General features: G+C 44.1%; 1 protein-coding gene across 4 annotated transcripts in view; it reads right to left on the bottom strand.

Moving 5' to 3' along the window:
* LOC139420864 (serine/arginine repetitive matrix 3) overlaps positions 1-22849 on the bottom strand; it is a 156717-nt gene that overhangs the window by 72639 nt on the left and 61229 nt on the right. The gene's annotated exons all lie outside the window — the stretch shown is intronic.

The raw sequence follows: 22849 nt of genomic DNA, 5'->3' as shown, positions 1-22849 counted from the left end.
CCTTCCCTTTGGTTTCCAGGAATTGACATATTTCCTCACGCAGCTCGAAACATCTGTTCAGTACTTTTCCTCTGCTTAGCCATCTCACCTCTGTGTGATACGGCACGTCTGCGTATTCCGAACCACACTCCTCCAGAAAAGATTTAAACTGGCGGTGATTTAGACCTTTGGCTCTTATAAAGTTAACTACCTGTGTTACTGTGGTCATAACATGTTCCATCTTTAGGGCTTTGGCACACAGTGCTTCCCGATGTATGATGCAGTGGTAAACAGTTAGCTCACCTGCACAGTTCTCTTTCCGCATCTTCTCCCGAACCATGCCCACCAGTCCACTCTTTTTACCGCACATCGCTGGCGCACCATCTGTCGTTAATCCAACGAGTCTATCCCACGGCAGCTTTATTTCAGTTACACATTTGGAAACCTCCTCAAAGATTTCCTTTCCTGTGGTTGTGCCATGCATTGATTTGAATCCTAATAGCTCCTCCGTAACACACAGATTTGAGTCCACTCCACGGATGAAGACTGACAGCTGAGCAGTATCAGATGCGTCGCAGCTCTCATCCACAGCGAGGGAGAACGCAACAAAATCTTTTCCCTTTTCCATCAGCTGGTCATACAGATTGGTGGCAAGATCACATGTGCGATCAGCTACTGTGTTCCTGCTCAGGCTCACGTTTGAAAATGCTTGTTTTTTCTCTGGGCATACGAGGTCACAAACCTTCATCATGCACTTTTTCATGAACTCTCCCTCATTAAAGGGCCGGGCTGATTTTGCAATCTCTGCTGCCACTATATAACTAGCCTTTACAGCAGCCTCGCTTTGTGATGTGGCTTTTTTAAACATATTCTGTTGTGAAACCAAACTTCTTTTCATCTCCTCTACTTTCTGGCTCCTTTGAGTCATGTCCAGGTCCTTGTATTTGTCATGGTGTTTCGTTTCATAGTGTCGTCTAATGTTGTACTCCTTACCTACAGCCACGTTGACTCCACAAACAAGACAAACAGGTTTGTCTTTTACATATGTAAACAGATATTCTGCCTCCCACTTGTCCAGAAAGCTCCTGTTTTCTGCCTTTCTTTTCACCATTTTTGGGAAGGGTTAGCTCGCTGACAGTTGTAGCGTCTATGTTGCTATGACTACTGTCACAGAGGAGAGAGCGTTTCTGGGTCCTGTCCTGATTGGCGCGCGAAAACAGCAGAGCATTATGGGATTCGTAGTATTAGTGGTGAATGCGCTGTATAATACCGGCGGGCCAGCTCTAGTAGTAATTTGGTATTGTCTCGCGGTCCAAATATAATTACCCCGCGGGCCAAATTTGTCCCACGGGCCAGAGTTTGACACCCATGGTGTAGGGGGACAAAATACATTTATGCACGATAGTGCACACGAGCAGCCGGTTTGGGTTCCGTGTAACGAGTCATTTTTGTTTGCAGGGCATCACCTGGGAAATCTCATGTGAAAAATATTTACATGTGAACATTTTAATCCACATGTGAAAGGCTATGTGATCACGTGAAAATTCACATGTGAAATATCATCACATTTGAAGTGTTCACATTTCCCGTGAAATCATGTTATTCTCCACATGTGAAATCATGTGTTTTTTCCATAAGGGTTTGTCTCTCTCTCTCTCTCTCTCTCTCACCCCCCTCTCTCTCTGTTTCTCCTCTCATCACCCTCCGCCTCTCTCTCCTTCACAATATCCTCCATACTAATCTGACCCTTGGCTGGAGGCTGCTGTTTTTGTTTATTACAGTGTGGCACCCAAAGGATGTATTTGTCATCCTCAAAGTTGGAACTCTTCATTCCAGGCACGTGTCGCTTTCTGTGTGGTGCCAGACCTGTGCCAACCTTTTGTTTTAATCAGACTCCGAGGGTGTATAGTGCATACCAATACCAGAGCTCTTGAGAATAGTCATGTGAATACTAAAGAAGGTAGGAATAGACCTACACAGTACAAAGTATAATTTGAAGTGTCTGATTAAGGGTTCAAAAATGGAGGAAATCATCTTCACACAGTAATTGCACATTTCCTCATGTTCAGCATAACTCCCTGACTATGGGGGATACAATGACTGACTGACTGATGACCTGAATTGAATTAGACACACTAATTATGGTTACATAAATTACATTATAAACTGGGTGGTTTGAGCCCTGAATGCTGATTGGCTGACAGCCATGGTATATTAGACCCCGACGGGGTAAGAAGAAATGAGAGGCAGAGGGGACCGTTCACATGGTATTTAATTTATCAAGCAAGATATTGAGCCCTGCACATGTCTCCTTGCTTAATAAAGGGTTATATTTTGTGCCTACAACTCAGTGCAACGATTTCGAAGTTAAGGGTAGACATGTTGAAGTGTTTTTTAGAAACATCCATTTAAGGGAATACTGTAGCTCCCCTAATCCTGATATTTCAACTGATCATGTAGGCTGCTCAACTGCACATACTCCGACTCCTTTTCGAAGAGTTATATTGTACATCCAGCCAATTGCAATCACTCTTTTGAGACATATTGCAGACTCGTTGAAAAATATGTTGGTAATCTCCTTAACTTGGCGCACCGATCCCTTTAGTGGGATCATTTTCTTCAACATCCGCTGAATTGCAGAGCACCAAAATAAAATAAAATTACTAAAAATATTACATTTTCATGAAATCACAAGTGCAATATACCAAAACACAGCTTAGCTTGCTGTTAATCCACCTGGTGTGTCAGATTTTTAAAAAGCTTTACAGCGAAAGGAAACCAAGCGTTTATGTGAGGACAGCTCTCAGTAGACAAAACATTACAAACAGCTTGCAGCAAAGTAGATTGGTCACGAAAGTCAGAAAAGCAATAAAATGAATTGCTTACCTTTGATGATCTTCAGATGTCTGCACTCACGAGACTCCCAGTTACACAATAAATGTTTGTTTTGTTCGATAAAGATTATTTTTATATCCAAAAACCTCCATTTGGTTGGCACGTTTTGTTGAGTAATCCATAGGCTCGTGCAGGTCACGACGGGCAGACGAAAATTCCAAATAGTATCCGTAAAGTTCATAGAAACATGTCAAACATTTTTTTATAATCAATCCTCAGGTTGTTTTTACAATAAATAATCAATAATATTTCAACCGGATGGTAGCCTTTTCAATACAAGAGAGAAAGAAAAGGTATCGTTCCTGTGTTGCGCGCATGAACAAATCTGGGGACACCTAGCTATCCACTGACGCGATGTGATCATTCCCGCTCATTTTTTTTAATAGAAGCCTGAAACTATGTCTAAAGACTGTTCACACCCTGTGGAAGCCATAGGGAAAGGAATCTGGTTGATATCCCTTTAAAATGGGGGATAGGCTTGCAATGGAACATAGTAGTTTCAGAAAAACAGCACTTGGATTTTCCTCAGGTTTTTGCCTGCAATATCAGTTCTGTTATACTCACAGACAATATTTTGACAGTTTTGGAAAATTTAGAGTTTTCTATCCTAATCTGCCAATTATATGCATATTCTAACTTCTGGGCCTGAGAAATAGGCAGTTTACTTTGGGAATGTTTTTTATCCAAACATCAAAATACTGCCCCCTTGCTTCAAGAGGTTATTAAGAACAAACAGGAGTACATATAAACTCAGCAAAAAAAGAAACACCCCTTTTTCAGGACCCTGTCTTTCAAAGATCATTCGTAAAAATTCAAATAACTTCACAGATCTTCATTGTGAGGACTGCAGATGTGACCAGGGAAATAAATAGCAATGTCCTTACTGTGAGATGCATAAGACAGCTCTACAGGGAGACAGGACGGACAGCTGATCGTCCTCGCAGTGGCAGACCACGTGTAACAACACCTGCACAGGATCGATACATCCGAACATCACACCTGTGGGACAGGTACAGGATGGCAACAACAACTGCCCGAGTTACACCAGGAACGCACAATCCCTCCATCAGTGCTCAGACTGTCAGCAATAGGTTGAGAGAGCCTGGACTGAGGGCTTGTAGGCCTGTTGTGAGGCAGGTCCTCACCAGACATCACCGACAACAACGTCCCCTATTTGCACAAACCCACTGCCGCTGGACCAGACAGGACTGGCAAAAAGTGCTCTTCACCGACGTTGCGGTTTTGTCTCACCATGGGTGATGGTCAGATTCGCATTTATCGTCGAAGGAATGAGCGTTACACCGAGGCCTGTACTCTGGAGCGGGATCGATTTGGAGGTGGAGGGTCCGTCATGGTCTGGGGCGGTGTGTCACAGCATCATCGGACTGAGTTTGTTGTCATTGCAGGCAATCTCAACGCTGTGCGTTACTGGGAAGACATCCTCCTCCCTCATGTGGTACCCTTCCTGCAGGCTCATCCTGACATGATCCTCCAGAAATATCTGGGAACTTGCAGGTGCCTTGGTGGAAGAGTGGTGTAACATCTCACAGCAAGAACTGGCAAATCTGGTGCAGTCCATGAGAAGGAGATGCACTGCAGTATTTAATGCAGCTGGTGGCCACAACAGATACTGACTGTTACTTTTGATTTTGACCCTTCTTTGTTCAGGGACACATTATTCCACTTCTGTTAGTCACATGTCTGTGGAACTTGTTCAGTTTATGTCTCAGTTGTTGAATCTTGTTATGTTCATACAAATATTTACACGTTAGGTTTGCTGAAAATAAAAGCAGTTGACAGTGAGAGGACGTTTCTTTTTTGATGAGTTTATTTCCATAATTTACCTAAGGATGAAAAACAAACTTTGCTTGATTTACAATTCGATACGTCAGTCCTTACCTGCCCTGTTGTTAAGGGTGGCTCGGTTGTACTCATGGATAGGGCAGTCTATGTAAATTAGTGTCATAGACAACTGCTTGACAACACCTTTTACAAGAAACTCTGAAGTGACCCCACTTCCCAATTTCAGAACACTATATTTACTGTCCTAGATGGGTATTTTAAGTTCTGGTCAAATCACCCAAAAAAAACATGACTTTTCGGCTATTCAACACCCTTTTTAACTTTGCTGAAATTACACAAGAACGTTACAAAACCTCCAGGGCACCCTATTGTTGCAGGCATTGACGCAGTGACGGCCCCTTTATCGCCTTTTGATTACTTTTTTATTAGACCACTCGCAGAACAGCTCCCCTCCTTTGTAAAGGACACCAGCTGTAACCAGTGCGCTGACTGTCGGGAAGCAAGTACAGGCAGTGAGTGTTTTAATAAATAAACACAACATAATACAAAATAAGAAACACGAACAACGCACAGACATGACACAAGAACAGAAACAATAATGCCTGGGGAAGGAACCAAAGGGAGTGACAAATATATAGGGAAGGTAATCAGGGAAGTGATGGAGTCCAGGTGAGTCTGATAATGCGCCGTTACCTGTAACAATGGTGACAGGTGTGTGCCATAACGAGCAGGCTGGTGACCTAGAGGCTGGAGAGGGAGTACACGTGACACCAGCAGTATGATCTATATTATTGAATCTCTTGATCCTCTCCCTGATAATACTTTGTTAGTTACTTTTAAAGTTGAGTCGTTATACACAAATATACCACACAAGGGTCGGCATTGAAGCCATGGAACATTTTCTTCTGTAACGTGACCCTTATGAAGTACCTTCCAGTGCATGCATTATAACATTGGCTGAAATAGTACTCACACACAACTACTTCATGTTTCTAAATTATTTCTTTATTCAAACGAAGGGTACTGCTATGGGATCCCCTATGGCTCCTAACCATGCTAATTTGTATGTGGGTTACATGGAGAAACAGTCAATATTCAACCCTCTCAAAAATGTTTTCTTTCCTAACAGTATTATTTGGAAATGGTACATTGATGATATTTCTGTTCTATGGAGGGGAGATGCAAAACAGCTCCAGGCATTCCATGCCTTTACTAACTCTTGTTCTGAGCACCTGAGATTTACTATGCAATCTGACACACGTCAAATCAGTTTCCTTGATCTTCTGATTTTGTGTGAAGATAATGTTCTATACACTGATCTTTACAGGAAATCTACTGATCGTAACAGTTTGTTGAGGGCTGACAGTTGTCACCCACTTCCCTTGAAAAACAGTTTGCCCTAGAGCAAATTCTGTTGAATCAAAAGAATTTGCAAAAAACAATAAGATTTCGAAAGAAATATGGCTAAGACGCAAAGAAAATTAAAGGAGAGGGGGTACAAAAATGATCAGATTAATACAGCCATTGAAAAAATCGAGACATGATCTCTTTCAAGGACAATCTAGCAAAAAGAAGCATTCTTGCGTTCTAACTACCCACTATTCAAAGTGCTCTGAACAAATTAAGGAAATCGTTCACATTCTAAGATCCGATGACAGTATCGCTAATGTGTTTTCGGACCCTCCCTTGGTCGTATTCTGGCAGGCAGAAATCTCAGAGAACGAATGGTAAACTCTGATTTACCACCCCAAAATATCCCTACACAACGTCTATTTGCGCCTCTACTGGATGGAAACTACAAGTATAATGGCTACGCTCAATGCAATGGCACTTACAAATGTAGATCCCAAATAGGGAAAGAGATCCCAATCAAAGGTGTTATTACGTGCTCCACGAAGGCAGTTATTTATCTTACAACTTTTTTATTATAATTTTTTTTTACCCCTTTTTCTCCCCAATTTCGTGGTATCCAATTGTTAGTAGCTACTATCTTGTCTCATCGCTACAACTCCCGGGCTCGGGAGAGACGAAGGTTGAAAGTAATGCGTCCTCCGACACACAACCCAACCAAGCCGCACTGCTTCTTAACACAGCGCGCATCCAACCCGGAAGCCAGCCGCACCAATGTGTCGGAGGAAACACCGTGCACCTGCCAACCTTGGTTAGCGTGCACTGCGCCCGGCCCGCTCTACTTACCCTGTTGAGGCTCACCTTTTGTAAGCAAACCACTCAATTTCATCCCTACGTTATATCGTCATTGAACATGTCACCCTCGACAATTTATTGTTACAAACGAGAGGCTGCGTAGATCCTCTTAAGGAGCCACCCCTTTTTTTCAATTTCCGCCTAAAATGACATACTCAAATCTAACTGCCTGTGTCTCAGGCCCTGAAGCAAGCATATGCATATTCTTGGTACCATTTGAAAGGAAACACTTTGAAGTTTGTGGAAATGTGAAAGGAATGTATGAGAATACAACACAATCGATCTGGTAAAAGATAATACAAAGAAAAAATCAACCGTTCTTTTGTATTTTTTTGTACCATCTTTGAAATGCAAGAGAAAGGCCATAATGTATTATTCCAGCCCAGGTCCAATTTTGGCCACTAGATGGCAGCAGTGTATGTGCAAATTATAGACTGATCCAATGAACCATTGCTTTTATTTTGAAAATGTTGTATCAAGACTGCCCAAATGTTCCTAATTTGTTTATTAATAACTTTTCAAGTTCAAAATTGTGCACTCTCTGCCTCCCGGGTGGCGCAGTGGTCTAGGGCACTGCATCACAGTGCTAGCCCAGGCTCTGTCGCAGCCGGGCGCGACCGGGAGTTCCATGGGGCGACGCACAATTGGCCTAGCGTCGTCCGGGTTAGGGAGGGTTGGGCCGGTCGAGATACCCTTCTCTCATTGTGCACTAGCGACTCCTGTGGTGGGCCGGGCGCAGTGCACGCTAACCAGGTCGCCAGGTGCACGGTGTTTCCTCCGACATATTGGTGCAGCTGGCTTCCGGGTTGGATGCGTGCTGTGTTAAGAAGCAGTGCAGCTTGGTTGGGTTGTGTTTCGGAGGATGCATGGCTTTCGACCTTCGTCTCTCCCGAGCCCGTACGGGAGTTGTAGCGATGAGACAAGATAGTAACTACTAACAATTGGATACCACGAAAAGGGGGTAAAATGTATTTATTATTATTTATTTTTTTATAAAAAATTGTGCACTCTCCTCAAACAATAGCATGGTATTCTTTCACTGTAATAGCTACAGTAAATTATTATATTTCTGCCAATATCAGATACGTCTATGTCCTGGTAAATGTTCTTGTTACTTACAACCTCATGCTAATCACATTAGCCTACGTTAGCTCAACCGTCCGGTGGAAGGGACACCGAACCTGAAGGAAGAAGTTAAATTAAAGACTCTTGCTCCCATCGGTCTCAATGTAGATTTTGATCTGAAGCCATTCTTGTGATTATTGTGATTTTGCTATTCATTGTAAATGTTTGTAGGCCTAGGTAGCCAAATTGTATCTATGATTGTATGCTATCATTCATGTTTTTGTACGTTATTTTTATATCTAAGAATTAACCAATGATATCAGGCCACACCCGGCCATGATGACAGACACCTGTGTGTGTCCTTTGACACTATATAAACTAGTGATGCGCATTGTTTGTCATTATACCCTGATGAAGACAGCTTGTCTGTGGAAATATTGGATATTAGGTTATTCAATTATTGCATCTGAGCTCCTAGAGTGTGCGGCTCTCCTTTTGTTCTTCAAATATTAGACCGCATACCATGGGGTGTGACAAAACATGTATTTTTACTAAGCTAATTCAAATCAAATCAAGTGTAATTTGTCACACGGGCCGAATACAACAGGTGTAGACCTTAAAATGAAATGTTTACTTAGAAGCCCTTGACCAACAATGCAGTTTTAAGAAAACTGCCAGTTAAGAAAATATTTACAAAAAATCCCGAAAGTTTAAAAAAGTAACCCAATAACAATAACGGGGCTATATATACAGGGGGTACCGGTACCGAGTCAATGTGCGAAGGTACAGGTTAGTCGAGGTAATTGAGGTAAACAACAAGTAGCAGCAGCGTAAAAAAGGGGGGTCAATGCAAATGCCTTGTATAGAGGTCCTGGATGGCAGGAAGCTTGGCCCCATTGATGTACTGGGCCGTAAGCACTACCCTCTGGATGCCAAACAGTTGCCATACCAGGTGGTGATGCAATCAGTCAGGATGCTCTTGATGGTGCAGCTGTAGAATTCTTTGAGGATCTGAGGACCCATGCCAAATCTTTTCAGTCTCCTCAGGGGGAATAGGTGTTGTCGTGCCCTCGTCACAACTGTTTTGGTGTGTTTGGACTATGATAGTTAGTTGGTGATGTGGACACCAAGGAACTTGAAGGTCTCAACCTGCTTCACTACAGCCCTGTCGATGAGAATGAGGTGTTTTCGGCCCTCCTTTCCCTATAGTCCATGATCATCTCCTTTATCTTGATCATGTTGAGAGGGAGGTTGTTGTCCTGACACCACACTGACAGGTTTCTGTCCTCTTCCCTATAGGCTGTCTTATCTTTTTTAGTGATCAGGTCTACCACCGTTGTGTCATCGGAAAACAGCTTCCCTTTGTATTCCGTAAGAGTTTGCAAGCCCTGCCACATCCAACGAGCATCAGAGCCATTGTAGTAGGATTCAGTCTTAGCCCTGTATTGACGCTTTGCCTGTTTGATGGTTCGTTGGAAGGCATAGTGGGATTTCATATAAGTGTCCGGGTTAGAGTCCCGCTCCTTGAAAGCAGCAGCTCTACCCTAGCTCATTGCGGATGTTGCCTGTAATCAATGGCTTCTGGTTGGTGTGGGGACGACGTCGTCGATGCACTTATTGATGAATGTGGTGAATGTGGCATACTCTTCAATGCCATCGGATGAATCCCGGAATATATTCCAGTCTGTGCTAGTAAAACAGTCCAGTAACTTAGCATCTGCGTCATCTCATAGCAATAAGGCACCGCCGCATTGCATTTTGTATAAGAACAGCCCTTAGCCGTAGTATATTGGCCAAATACCACACCCCCTCTGGCTTTATTGCTTAAATAGAACAATATCAAACATGAGGGAACTGGATAAAATAAGACAGAAACAGAATGGAGATCAATGGGGATTTTGAGTGATCTGCCTCAATAGAGGTTTTCAATGATGGTCTCAGGTTTCTATGGGTCCTATTACAACCTACACAATACCAATTTGGACTATTTTTCAGCCCACTCTCCTAGAAAGGAGAGTGAGAGAGAGTGAGTGTTGTAAAGTGGTCCACTTATTTCTGTTGGCCCTTTGAGGGCTGGAGCACAGAGCGCTATGCGAGGCTGTAATAGACATGGCTATGTATCGCTCTGTGGGCAGTAGCTAGAGAGGCCTTTTGAGACAGAGGGGAGAGAGAGTGAAGGAGAGGGAGAGAAGAGAGTGGGAGAGGGTGAAGGAGAGAGAGAGTGCGAGAGAGCTAGAGAGATTGTGCTGCTTGCATGGCTGGTAACAACCATTATTTAATTGCTCATATTAGACCAAGGAGCATTCATCACTAATCTATACAAGTCCTCTCAGAGGAATGAAAATATCAAGTGTTCTTGATAAAGGTGGTTCTGGTGAAGCTGGGGTTCTGTCTGTCATGTTATTGCTTCTGTTTTGTTCTGTGAGGCAACCTGGTCTCAGGTCAATTCCTATGATTTGGGATGTTTTTTCTCTCCAATTAGTATGATGAATCCAGGCTGTGTGAAAAGGTAGTGTCTGGTGAGCTGGAGCTAGCTCCCCGACACCCACAGAGCTGTAGAGGAGAAACAATGTTTTCAACATGGATCAGAGAGGAGGCTGGGGAAAGGACAGCACTCGCCTCCGGTGCAAAAACACCCACAGCGGCTACAGTACAAACACACGGAGAGAAGGACAGAAAGACACAAACACGACAGAGGGAGAAGGTAAGAAATAAACTACTGCTTCTGTCCTGTTTCATTTCAGCGACCGAAACTAACTTTTGGCTTCAGATTTTGAAAGCGATACAATCTGAAAGGCAATTACCTAGCCTACTCTTTCTTGCCTAGTCTAGTATGAAGCAACATTTTCAGACTTTTAAGTGGGGGTGAGGGTTGACAACACCAGCTGAAAACAGCTCTCGGGATGAGACTGCTTGGCTGTGAGCAATCCTCAGAGACCAGATGACTGCATCTCTGCTCTGGCTTTTATGTCTGCTATCCTCCTCTCTCCACTCCTTTATTTCTACAGCTGGGTTATTTCTGGATAAGCTAACAGGCGGGCTGGCAAACTCTTGATCTGCATTCACACCCAAAAGGCGCTTGAACCAACAACAGCCCTCAGCAGGCAGCACACGCACGCACGCACACACACACACACACACACGTGTACGCGCACACATTCCTACAAAACACACTTCAGTGTGTGTACTCTCATACTAGTCTGTCTGTGTGAGAGCAGAGACAGGTCCTGGAGTGAAGCGGTTAGCATGGAGAAGCTGGAAGATTTATCAGGGCCACTGACAGGGGATAGAGGGCTAGAGAGAGAGAGAGAGTATATACAGTTGATGTGGGAAGTTTACATACACTTAGGTTGGAGTTTTTAAACCACTCCACACATTTCTTGTTAAGAAACTATAGTTTTGGCAAGACGGTTAGGACATCTACTTTGTGCATGACACAAGTAATTTTTCCAACAATTGTTTACAGACAGATTATTTCACATATAATTCACTGTGTCACAATTCCAGTGGGTCAGACGTTTACATACACTAAGTTGACTGTGCTTTTAAACAGCTTGGAAAATTCCAGAAAATTATGTAATGGCTTTAGAAGCTTCTGATAGGCTAATTGACATCATTTGAGTCAATTGGAGGTGTACCTGTGGATGTATTTCAAGGCCTAACTTCAAACGCAATGCCTGTTTGCTTGACATCATGGGAAAATCAAAAGAAATCAGCCAAGACCAAATTGTAGACCTCCACAAGTCTGGTTCATCCTTGGGAGCAATTTCCAAACGCCTGAAGGATATCACGTTCATCTGTACAAACAATAGTACGCAAGTATAAACACCATGGGACCACGCAGCCGTCATAACGCTCAGGAAGGAGACATACTCTGTCTCCTAGAGATGAACGTACTTTGGTGCGAAAAGTGCAAATGAATCCCAGAACAACAGCAAAGGACCTTGTGAAGATGCTGGAGGAAACAGGTACAAAAGTATCTATATCCACAGTAAAACGAGTCCAATATCGACATAACCTGAAATGCTGCTCAGCAAGGAAGATGCCACTGCTCCAAAACCGCCATAAAAAAGCCAGACTACGGTTTGCAACTGCACATGGGGACAAAGATTGTACTTTTTGGAGAAATGTCCTCTGGTCTGATGAAACAAAAATAGAACTGTTTGGCCATAATCACCATCGTTATGTTTGGAGGAAAAATGGGGAGGCTTGCAAGCCGAAGAACACCATCCCAACCGTGAAGCACGGGGGTGGCAGTATCATGTTATGGGGATGTTTGCTGCAGGAGGGACTGGTGCACTTCACAAAATAGATGGCTTCATGAGGAAAGAAAATTATGTGGATATATTGAAGCAACGTCTCAAGGCATCAGTTAAAGCTTGGTCGCAAATGGGTCTTCCAAATGGACAATGACCCCAAGCATACTTCCAAAAGTTGTGGCAAAATGGCTTAAGGACAACAAAGTCAAGGTATTGGAGTGCCCATCACAAAACCCTGACCTCAATCCCATAGAAAATTTGTGGGCAGAACTGAAAAAGCGTGTGCGAGCAAGGAGGCCTACAAACCTGACTCAGTTACACCAGCTCTGTCAGAAGGAATGGGCCAAAATTCACCCAACTTATTGTGGGAAGCTTGTGGAATGCTACCCGAAACGTTTGACCCAAGTTAAACAATTTAAAAGCAAGGCTACCAAATACTAATTGAGTGTATGTAAACTTCTGATCCACTGGGAATGTGATGAAAGAAATAAAAGCTGAAATAAATAATTCTCTATTATTCTGACATTTCACATTCTTACAATAAAATGGTGATCCTAACTGACCTAAGACAGGGAAGCCTCCCACCAGATGAAAATGAAAATGTGCCAGTTTGTCACTTTCACGAAGTTGGAGTAATAACATGTTCAACTACTTAAGACATTGGCTCAAATCTAGGTTCTGCCTTTAGATTTTGAGAAAATGTACACCTAATAAATATTTTTTTACTCTCATTGACTTCTCAAACCCCAAACCCCGGCCTGGTCTGTTTGGTCTGTAGTTACTCCACAATACTAACCTAAATGACAGAGTGAAAAGAAGGAAGTCAGCAGGAAAATAACCTAAAACACAACGGTAAATATACACTGGAGATGCTTACCATGACAACATTGAATGTTCCTGAGTGGCCTAGTTACAGCAAGACTTGAAAATGGCTGTCTAGAATTTTAAAAAGAATAATGTACAAATATTGTACAATCCAGGTGTGCAAAGCTTTTAGAGACTTACCCAGAAAGACTCAGTTGTAATCACTGCAAAAGGTGATTCTAACATTTATTGACACTGAATACTTAAGTGAATGAGATATTTGGCAAAAATGTATAAAACATGTTTTCCTTTGTCATTATTGCGTGCAGATGGGTGAGAAAAAAACACAATTTAATATGTTTCAAATTCAGACTGCAACACCAGAAAATGTGGAATAAGTCAAGGGGTATGACAACTTTCTGAAGGCACTGTACATCTAGGGTGAATAAGAGATGAAGACAAAAAGTGCCAAAGAGTAATTTCCTTGTCAGATTTTCAATTTAGGCCTATGTTCTCTTCTCTCTTTTGTAACAGTGTTAATAAATATTCCTATATTTCATGTGCAATTGTTTATTTTTTAAAGTTGATATGATGAATATACTGTGAGTAATCATATTCATTAAAAAAACATTCTGTTGTCTTTTTCATTTTCAGGAGAGCGGATTGGTGCGGACTACCAGCTCAGACAGATTGTTGAAGGACTCGGAGGAGACTGATTTTGAGGACTATACAATGCACCCCACAGTTCATACTCTTCTGGATGAGTTCACCACCATTGCTGACTTATCTGCTGCCACCCCCACCAAGGCTGCTCCTATTACAGTCCAACTGTCATGTTCTGACCTTTATTTTCTTTGTTTTGTCTTTATTTAGTATGGTCACGGCGTGAGTTGGGGTGGGCAGTCTATGTTTTGTTTTTCTATGTTTGGGTTTCTGTTTCGGCCTAGTATGGTTCTCAATCAGAGGCAGGTGTCGTTAGTTCAGCGCTTTTCTTATTAAAATCGTCATGAACACTTACCACGCCGCATCTTGGTCCGATCCTTACTCCTCTTCTAACGAAGAGGAGGAAATCTGCCGTTACACCAACTTGCTCCCTCCAGTACCAAGTCTGCTGCTACCAGTACCTGGCCTGTTTCACCCACAGCCCAGTCTGCTGCCAGCCAACTCCACCCATGCAAAAAAAAAAATGGTTTGATAAGTGGCGTCCATATAGACGCTGCTGTACTCCAGCCCTTTTTATCTTCTTTCTAAAATTAGGGGATTGATGCAATCAGATCAAGCATACCCGTTCTAAGGTTTGTTCAATGTTGGGTTGACCAATCAGAATCCAGGTTTCAAGATTGTTTTGATCACGTGGACTGGGATATGTTCTGGGTTATCTCTGAGAATAACATTAACTTATAAACTGACACGGTGACTGAGTTCATCAGGAAGTTGTTTCCGTATGATATGTTGGATAAAGGACTAAAGACAGACACCAATGTCAAGTTCAATAGCCTTGTTCATGCATTGTACAAATACCTACACGTGGAGTCCGGGGAACAGTCCGGCTAGTCGATTACTTATCAACTAGACTTTTCAATAGATAGTGCAAACATAAAAATTTTAAAAAGCATGACATTTTCTTTTTACTTCAGTTGTCATCTTCCTCTTTTTTTATAAACAGAGGACAAGTTAACACAGTCTCTTGCTTACAGAGTAAGCCTGTCCGGTGGCTTGCACAGCCGACCCACCCGTGAGTATTGGCTCTGACAGGGGTAGGATTAGGGCCACGAGCTGGAGAGCTTGGTGGGGTAGAAGCCTCACCTTCTGTTGGCTCATGTCTCAATTCTGCGGCCCTTACCCTTAGGCCTGGACTGTGATCCAGCTCATCTAGGTGAGTGTATGGCGTGTTCTGGTTTGTTGCCTGCTCTGCTACGCGCAGATCGACCCGATTGCGACGATAGAGGGAGCCACCAACATCCACCAGGTAAGAACGTGGTGCAACTCCCGGTAGGCACGTGCCCAGCCTCCAAAGTCCTGTGTGGTCTCCCGACAGCTGTTTCATCCTTATCGTTTCACCCACCTCCAGCTCGGGTAGGTCTCGAGCAGTCCGGTCGTAGAAGCACTTAGCGAGCTGCTTTCTGTGACGCAGTTTGTCCGTGACACCAACCATGACGCAGGGCTCAAGTAGCTTGTTACCTACGGAGATGGTAGTCTTCAGACGTCTGGAGGCGTTGTGCTGGGCTGCTGTCCATGTTTTCGGTGGGTGTGTTCCTGCACTGTAAGATCGCTTTCCATGGGTCGTTGCTGTCACACAAGGTCCTTCTTAACAGGTTTTTTGCAATCTTGACAGCTGACTCTGCCTTGCCATTTGCTTTTGGGTGTCTTGGAGAGGAGGTCACATGGTCAAACTCCCATTCTGAGGCGAAAAGCTTGAACTGTGCAGTGAATTGTGGGTCATTGTCCGTGATTACCTTGCCAGGCTGACCTTGCCTTGCAAACTGTGCCTTGCAGCGCTTAATGACCGTCTCTGCAAACAAGTCAGGGAGCAGTTCAATTTTTTTGTCCTTTTGTCCGTGGCTGAATAAGTCCATGCTGACGATATGCCAGGCCCTTGTGGGCAGTTCGTGTGACATCATGGTTTCCTTTTGCTGTTCATGAGCGTACTCATTGCACGTGGTACAGCTGCTGACAAAGTCTTTCATTTCTGCTTGCATGTTTGGCCAGTATAATGTTTCACGAGTCTGGCGGTAGCATGCGTCACCTCCAAAGTGACTGGAGTGTATGACTGGAGTGTAAGCATCTCTGGAAGTAGTGATTTGGGAATAATGACCTTTTGACCTCTGAACAAGACGCCGTTTTGCATGCTGATCTCATCTCGAAAGGTCTAGTATTCTCTCACTGTGAAAGGTGTCTCGTCTTTCAGGTATGGCCAACCTGCGAGAACCATGGACTTCAGCGACTGTAGGTGTTCGTCCTTGTCAGTGTGTTGCCTGATCTGGACTAGGCGGTGATCTGTGCCGTTTAAGTAGTCTGCCTGATTGAGCTGTTGAACATCTTGTGGTTCCTGCTGTAGCGAACAGATGGCATGCCGCTGATAGGCAGTGCCTCTGCCTGTACATTGTGCTGTTGCCCTGCTCAGTATGTCGCTGATGTACATCTCTGGTCCTGGGTTGTAAATGACCTTCAGACTGTAGTTTTGCAGAGTCAGGAGCATGCTTTGAAGCCTTGTGGGTGCGAGTTTTACTGAATATGGCAATGAGTGGTTTGTGGTCAGTTTCAGCGGTGACCAGCTCTCGACCATATAAGTAGTGATGGAAGCGCTGGCAGGAGAAGACGATGCTGAGCCACTCTTTCTCAATTTGTGCATAGTTTGGTTCGGTGGGGGTAGGCACTCTCGAGGCAAACGCAACGGGCTGGCTTTCCTGCATAAGGCAGCAGCCATGTCCCCTTTGGCTGGAGTCGGTCTGGATTGTGACAGGCTTTGTGATGTCATAGTAGCGCAACACTGGCATGGACGAAGCCAGAGATTTCATCTCCTGCACTGCAGCCTCGTGCTTGGGTAGCCAGTGCCATGGCGTGTCTTTGTCCAGCAACCGGCGCAGAGGCTCACAGACTGCTGATAGGTGTGGCATGAACTTCGCAAGATAGTTTGCAAAGCCGATAGAACGCTGTACTCCTTTCGCATCAGACGGGTTTGGCATGTCGAGGATTGCTCTGACCTTGTCTGGGTCCGGCTTCAGGCGTTTTGCCGAGAGAATGTGGCCATGGAAGTGGACGTCTTTCACCTTGAACTGCTGCTTCTTCAGGCCAAGACGAAGCTTAACTGATTGGCAGAGCTCCATCAGTGCCAGGAGCTTCACATCGTGGTCGCGTTCTGCTTTTTCGTCTGTCACCACAGCCTACGATCAGGACATCATCGGCGATGGGTTCAATGCCCTTGAGCCCAGCCAGTAACTGGTGCTGCTTGCGTTGGTATACCTCAGGCGCCACTGAGACACCAAATGGGAGCTTGAGCGAGCGTTTCCGACCCCAGGGGGTCCAGAAGGTAGTCATGAAGCTGCTTTCTTCGTCCAGCTTGCACTGAAAGAATTCATCTCGGGCATCCACCAAGGTGAAAATCCTGGCCCTGGGAAGCTTGTAGAGGAAGTCCTCTAGTGTCGGCATGATGTAGTGGGATCGTTTCAGTGCTTGGTTCAGATGCTTTGGGTCAATGCAGACCCTCAGCTTCTGTTTTTTTCACTATGACCATATTGCTGATCCAGTCAGTTGGTTCAGTCACAGATGTCATAGTTCTATCGGCCTCATACTTGTTCAGCTGGGCCTTCACAGCCACTTTCATTGCAATGGGCACATTGCGAGGAGCACACTGGACTGGAGTGATGCTCTCATCCACTTCAAAGTGTACCTCCACAGGCACTGATTCAACGGGCCTGTTGAATACATGGTCATATCTGCTGAGTAGTTGTTCTTTGGACAGGGGTCCATGCTGGACATGCTCCACAATGTGCAGGTCATTTGGTACAGTGAACTGCATCAGTCCCAGGCGTTCGCATGTAGAACCTGAGAGGAGAGGATGTTGACTGGTTTTCACAATCTCAAACTCCAGCTTGTGTTTGCGTCCCCGAATAACACATTCAGTCTTAAAGGTGCCCATAGAGCTCATTAGCTCTCCTGAGTACAGCTTTAGTCTAGTATCGCTGGGCAAATAGATGTGTGTCAGGTGCCAGATTGATTCTGTCTTTGTAGCTCATCACGTTGCATGTAGCACAGGAATCCAGTTGACATTGTTGTTGCTTATTGTGTAATCACAGTGTCACAAACCATTTCTTCCCTCTTGAGTGTACAGCCCCAATGGATTCATGCATGTAAATGTCACTTTCCCTGTTCAGCTCTAAACATTAAGTGACATCATCAACACAGTGACTCTTGCCCTCACTCACCCTTCTTTTGCTTTTGAGACACACTTTTGCGTAGTGATTGTTAGTTCCACAAGCTCTGCATAGTTTTCCGTAGGCAGGGAAGTGCTCTTTGCCACATGTTCACCGTTCGTGGTGAATTACTCTGCCTCGATTGGTTTTGTCTGAATGTCTGCCTAGCAAGAGCGTGAACAGTATCAATGTCGGAGCGTGGGGTTTTGATTTCCATTGCTCTCATTCTCATGTCAGGGCGGCACATTTCAATGGCAGTTACTATTGTTAAGCCTCTCTCTCTCAGTAAACGCCGGTGCGTATCCTCATTTGCAATTCGCAGTACTATTTTGTCAAGAATCAATTCATCTTTCAATCCCCCGTATTCACAAGTGGCGGATTTGTCTCTCAAATGGGTTACAAAGTTGTGTACTGACTCACCCTCTTCCTGTTTGCAGCTTCTGAAAACGAACAACTCGTAAATGACGTTTCTGGCGGGTTTGAAGTAGTTCTCCAATGCATCCAATATAGCCTGTGCATCAGACTGTTGTCGTGCTGTGAGGGTGAGATTGTGCCAGTAGATATGCCTGCATTCGCTGCCCATTAAACTCCTCAGAGTTGCCGCTTGTACCTCGTTGGGTTTCTCATGTAGACCGGTCGCCAGCGCATCGTCCTCGAATTCATCCCTGAAGTTGTCCCAATTAGTATTCTAGTCCACTGTGAGAACCATGGGATTTGGTGGCGAAATTTTCGCTGCCATATCGATGGAATAGGAGATTTCTTTGCCTTCAGTCATCGAGGTAGGTAGTGATGCTAGCTAGCCAGCTAACAACGAGTTGATCAGTGTTGTGACTAGTAGTAGGAAACGGCATATGTTCGCATATGGAACATAACTGTGCCTATAACTGCGCCTATACGTGTGGTTTTCATGCCACTTCTGATACCATGTTTCAGTATGATATGTTGGATAAAGGAATAAAGACAGACACCAATGTCAAGTTCAATAGCCTTGTTCATGCATTGTACAAATCTCTACACGCGGAGTCCGGGGAACAGTCCGGCTAGTCGATTACTTATCAACTAGACTCCGTAACAGAAGTGTATAGGGGATGATGTTCCCACTGTGATGATTAAAACCTATCCAAACCAAAAACCGTGGATAGATGGCAGCATTCACGCAAAACAGAAAGCGCCAACCACCATATTTAACCATGGCAAGGTGACCGGGAATATGGTTGAATACAAACTGTCCAGTTATGCCCTCCGTAAGGCAATCAAACAAGCAAAACGTCAGTATAGAGAGAAAGTGGAGTTCAACGGCACAGATCAGTACGTATGTGGCAGGGACTCCAGACAATCACGGATTTTAAAGGGAAAACCAGCCATGTCGCGGACACTGACGTTTTGCTCACGGACAAGATAAACACCTTCTTCGCCCGTTTTGAGGATAACACCGTGCGGAGTGGTGAGGGCCCTGGCGGAGTGGTGCAAGGAAAATAACCTCTCTCACAACATCAACAAAAGAAAGGACCTGATCTTAGAGGAAGCACGCCCCCAAATTCCTCGGCATACACATCACTGACAATCTGAAATGGTCCCTTCACACAGACAGCATGGTGAAGAAGGCGTAGTGACTCTTCAACCTCAGGAGGGTGAAGAAATTCGGCTTGGCCCCTAAGACTCTCTCAAACTTCTACAGATGCACCATTGAGAAGATCCTATCAAGCTGTATCACTGCCTGGTACAGCAACTGTACAATCCACAACTGCAGGGCTCTCCTGAGAGTGGTGCACTCTGCCCAACGTATCACCGGGGGCACACTGCCTGCCCTCCAGGACATCTACAGCACCCGGTCACAGGAAGGCCAAGAAGATCTTCAAGGACCTCAGCCACATGAGCAACTGCCTTTTCATCCTGCTACCATCTAGAAGGCGGAAACAGTACAGTTGCATCAAAGCAGGGACCGAGACACTGAAAAACAGCCCGGCCTCCCCCCAGTACCCTGCCCTGAACTTAGTCACTATCACTAGTCGGCTACCACCTGGTTACTCAATCCTGCACCTTAGAGGCTGTTGCCCTATGTACATAGACATGGAACACTGGTACTTTATTAATGTTTACATATTGTTTTACCCATTTCATATGTATATACTGTATTCTAGTCAACTATTGCTGTACATATAGTATTCTATCCTACGTACTATTCAGATATACTACATATTCTATCCACATAAAGAAGAAGTTACAGGTCTGTGAGAGCCAGAAATCTTGCTTGTTTGTAGGTGACCAAATTCTTATTTTCCACCATAATTTGCAAATAAATTCATTAAAAATCCTATAATGTGATTTTCTGCTTTTTTTTTCTCATTTTGTCTGTCATAGTTGAAGTGTACCTATGATGAAAATTACAGACAACTTGCTGACTAAATACTTTTTTGCCCCAATGTATATACAGTACCAGTCTGGAAGCAACTACTCTGTGTTTTTCTTTATTTTTACTGTTTTCTACATTGTAGAATAATAGTAAAGACATGAAAACTATGAAATAACACATATGGAATCACGTAGTAAGCAAAAGTGTTAAACAAATCAAAATATGTTTTAAATTTGAGTTTCTTCCACGCCTTTTGCCTTGATGACAGCTTTGCACAAACTTATATCATGAAGAAAAATCCTCAATGATTCCCTTTTCCTTTTTCTTTCTACATTTTTTCCAAATTGTTCTTCTCCCCCTTCTTCATCTTTTTCTTTCACACTTCTCCCCCATCCACCTCCCTTAACAACCCCAGCTATGGTGCTTGCAACAACAGGATAGTGGGTTCAATTCCCGGGACCACTCATACGAAAACGTATGCATTCATGACTGTACGTCGTTTTGTATTAAACAAAAACTCTGCTAAATGGCATAATTAGACATGATCAATCCAGTTTTGCTACAGTATCACCAAACTGATTAAGTCTTGGGCCCGAAGCATAATTACAGCGGTGTGATAGGTTCAATGTTCTTTTTGGCAAAGTATCAGTACCCCTGTATTGCTACAGCATGTTTGTGGATGACAGCTCGCCTGACAAAGATAATCTGTTCACAATAAGGCAGATCTAAGGCTGCAGTCGAAACTATATCCTTGTTGCAGGCAATGTTCAATCTGCAATCGTATTAAGCCTTATATTGCATTTCGGAAGAGAAGAAGTTACAAAGTAGGCAGGTGGTGACCCTCTTCACTAAAAGAAAGGAATAATCCCATAGGAAACAAAAGCATTTCCGCAAGTTTTCTGTTTCATGTTCTAATAACTAAAGAAGTTCTTCCCAGTAACCTTCTCAGCGTTACTCGTCTTCTTACCCTGAGAGCAACAGAAATTAGAAAATGGAAAATAAATCATTTCTTATATCCGAGGACAGTTAGAGCAGTGGGCTCCGTCTTTGACCTCCCTCCCTCCCTCTCCTCTTCCGTTCTTCTGTCCTCCCTCCTCTCTGACAGTGAGTATCAATGGATTAGACCAGCAGGGTAAACCTGGTGCCCTCTACCTCTCTCTCTTCCCCTCATCCAAACCAACAGTCCATTACAAAACTCATCACAAGCCTGCCAGACACACTGGCTTTAAAAGAGATATTCACAAACATTGAAGACTGTATGCAATTTCACATCTTTATTTCAACACTGTTACAACTGTGAACCAACTTCAGCAGTGCACACACTGTGCCTACCCCAGACTGGTTACGTCAGCCAGTGCTGAGGAGTGAAAACAGTGAGGAGGAGGGGAAGCAGAGATAGACAGTGTTAGTGGATGGAGGGACGGTGGGAGGAAGAGAGCCTGTGTGCATGTGTGTGTGTGTTTGTTTTGTCTCCTATGCGTTGCTTCAAAATGCTCTTCTAATGGCTGTGGTGTATCATTCTTTCCCTTGCCTTCCTTGCAGACATGTTGAAGTTGATGCACTAGTTTGAGTGTTTAACAGCTCGCTCTATACATATCCCAGACACTGGCACCTATCCTCTTTAAAGACATTTCAGGATGACATGGAGAAAGAATGGAAATCTCATTCCAACACACGCGTCTCTTCTGTCAGAGCGAGGTAGCGAGGGAGAGCCAAATCAGTGTGTGCCTGCCTACAGCAATCTAAACCCGAGAGAGAGAGAAAGAGAGTGAGAGCGCTGTCGGAGAGGAGAGAGATCACCACACAAATAAAACCTGAAACCTGTCAATTACCAGTTACCACCAGGCCTTCATTTTCTAACTCCCAATCAGAACTAGAGTTTAGGGAACGGAATCTCCTGAACATTCTGTCTGAACTTTTTATTTCTTTCTTTCTGTGTGTGCTTGTGTGTGTGTGTGTGTGTGTGTGTGTGTGTGTGTGTGTGTGTGTGTGTGTGTACACTACATGACCAAAAGTACATGGACTCCTGCTTGTGGAGTTGGTCACCCCTTTTCTGCCATAACAGCCTCCACTCTTCTGGGAAGGCTTTCAACTAAATGTTGGAACATTGCTGCAGGGACTTGCTTCCATTCAGCCACTACAGCATTTGTGAGGTCGGCACTGATGTTGGGCGATTAAGCCTGGCTTGCAGGCTGTTTCAATTCATCCCAAAGGTGTTCGATGGGGTTGAGGTCAGGGCTCTGTGCAGGCCAGTCAAGTTCTTCCACACCAATCTTGACAAGCCATTTCTGTATGGACCTCACTTTGTGCACAGGGGCATTGTCATGCTGAAACAGAAAAGGGCCTTCCCCAAACTGTTGCCACAAAGTTGGAAGCACAGAATCGTCCAGGATGTTATTGTATACTATAGAATTAAGATTTCCCTTCACTGGAACTAAGGAGCCTAGCCCGAAACATGAAAAAGAGCCCAGACCATTATTCATCCTCCACCAAACCTTACAGTTGGCACGACGCATTCGGACAGGTAGTTTTCTACTGGCATCCGCCAAACCCAGATTTGTCCGTCGGATTGC

The sequence above is a fragment of the Oncorhynchus clarkii genome, chromosome 12 (genome assembly GCF_045791955.1).
Source record: "Oncorhynchus clarkii lewisi isolate Uvic-CL-2024 chromosome 12, UVic_Ocla_1.0, whole genome shotgun sequence".
In the NCBI taxonomy this organism is placed as follows: domain Eukaryota; kingdom Metazoa; phylum Chordata; class Actinopteri; order Salmoniformes; family Salmonidae; genus Oncorhynchus; species Oncorhynchus clarkii.
The sequence above is the reverse complement of the archived record's forward strand: the minus strand, read 5'-3'. Positions and strand labels throughout refer to the sequence as shown.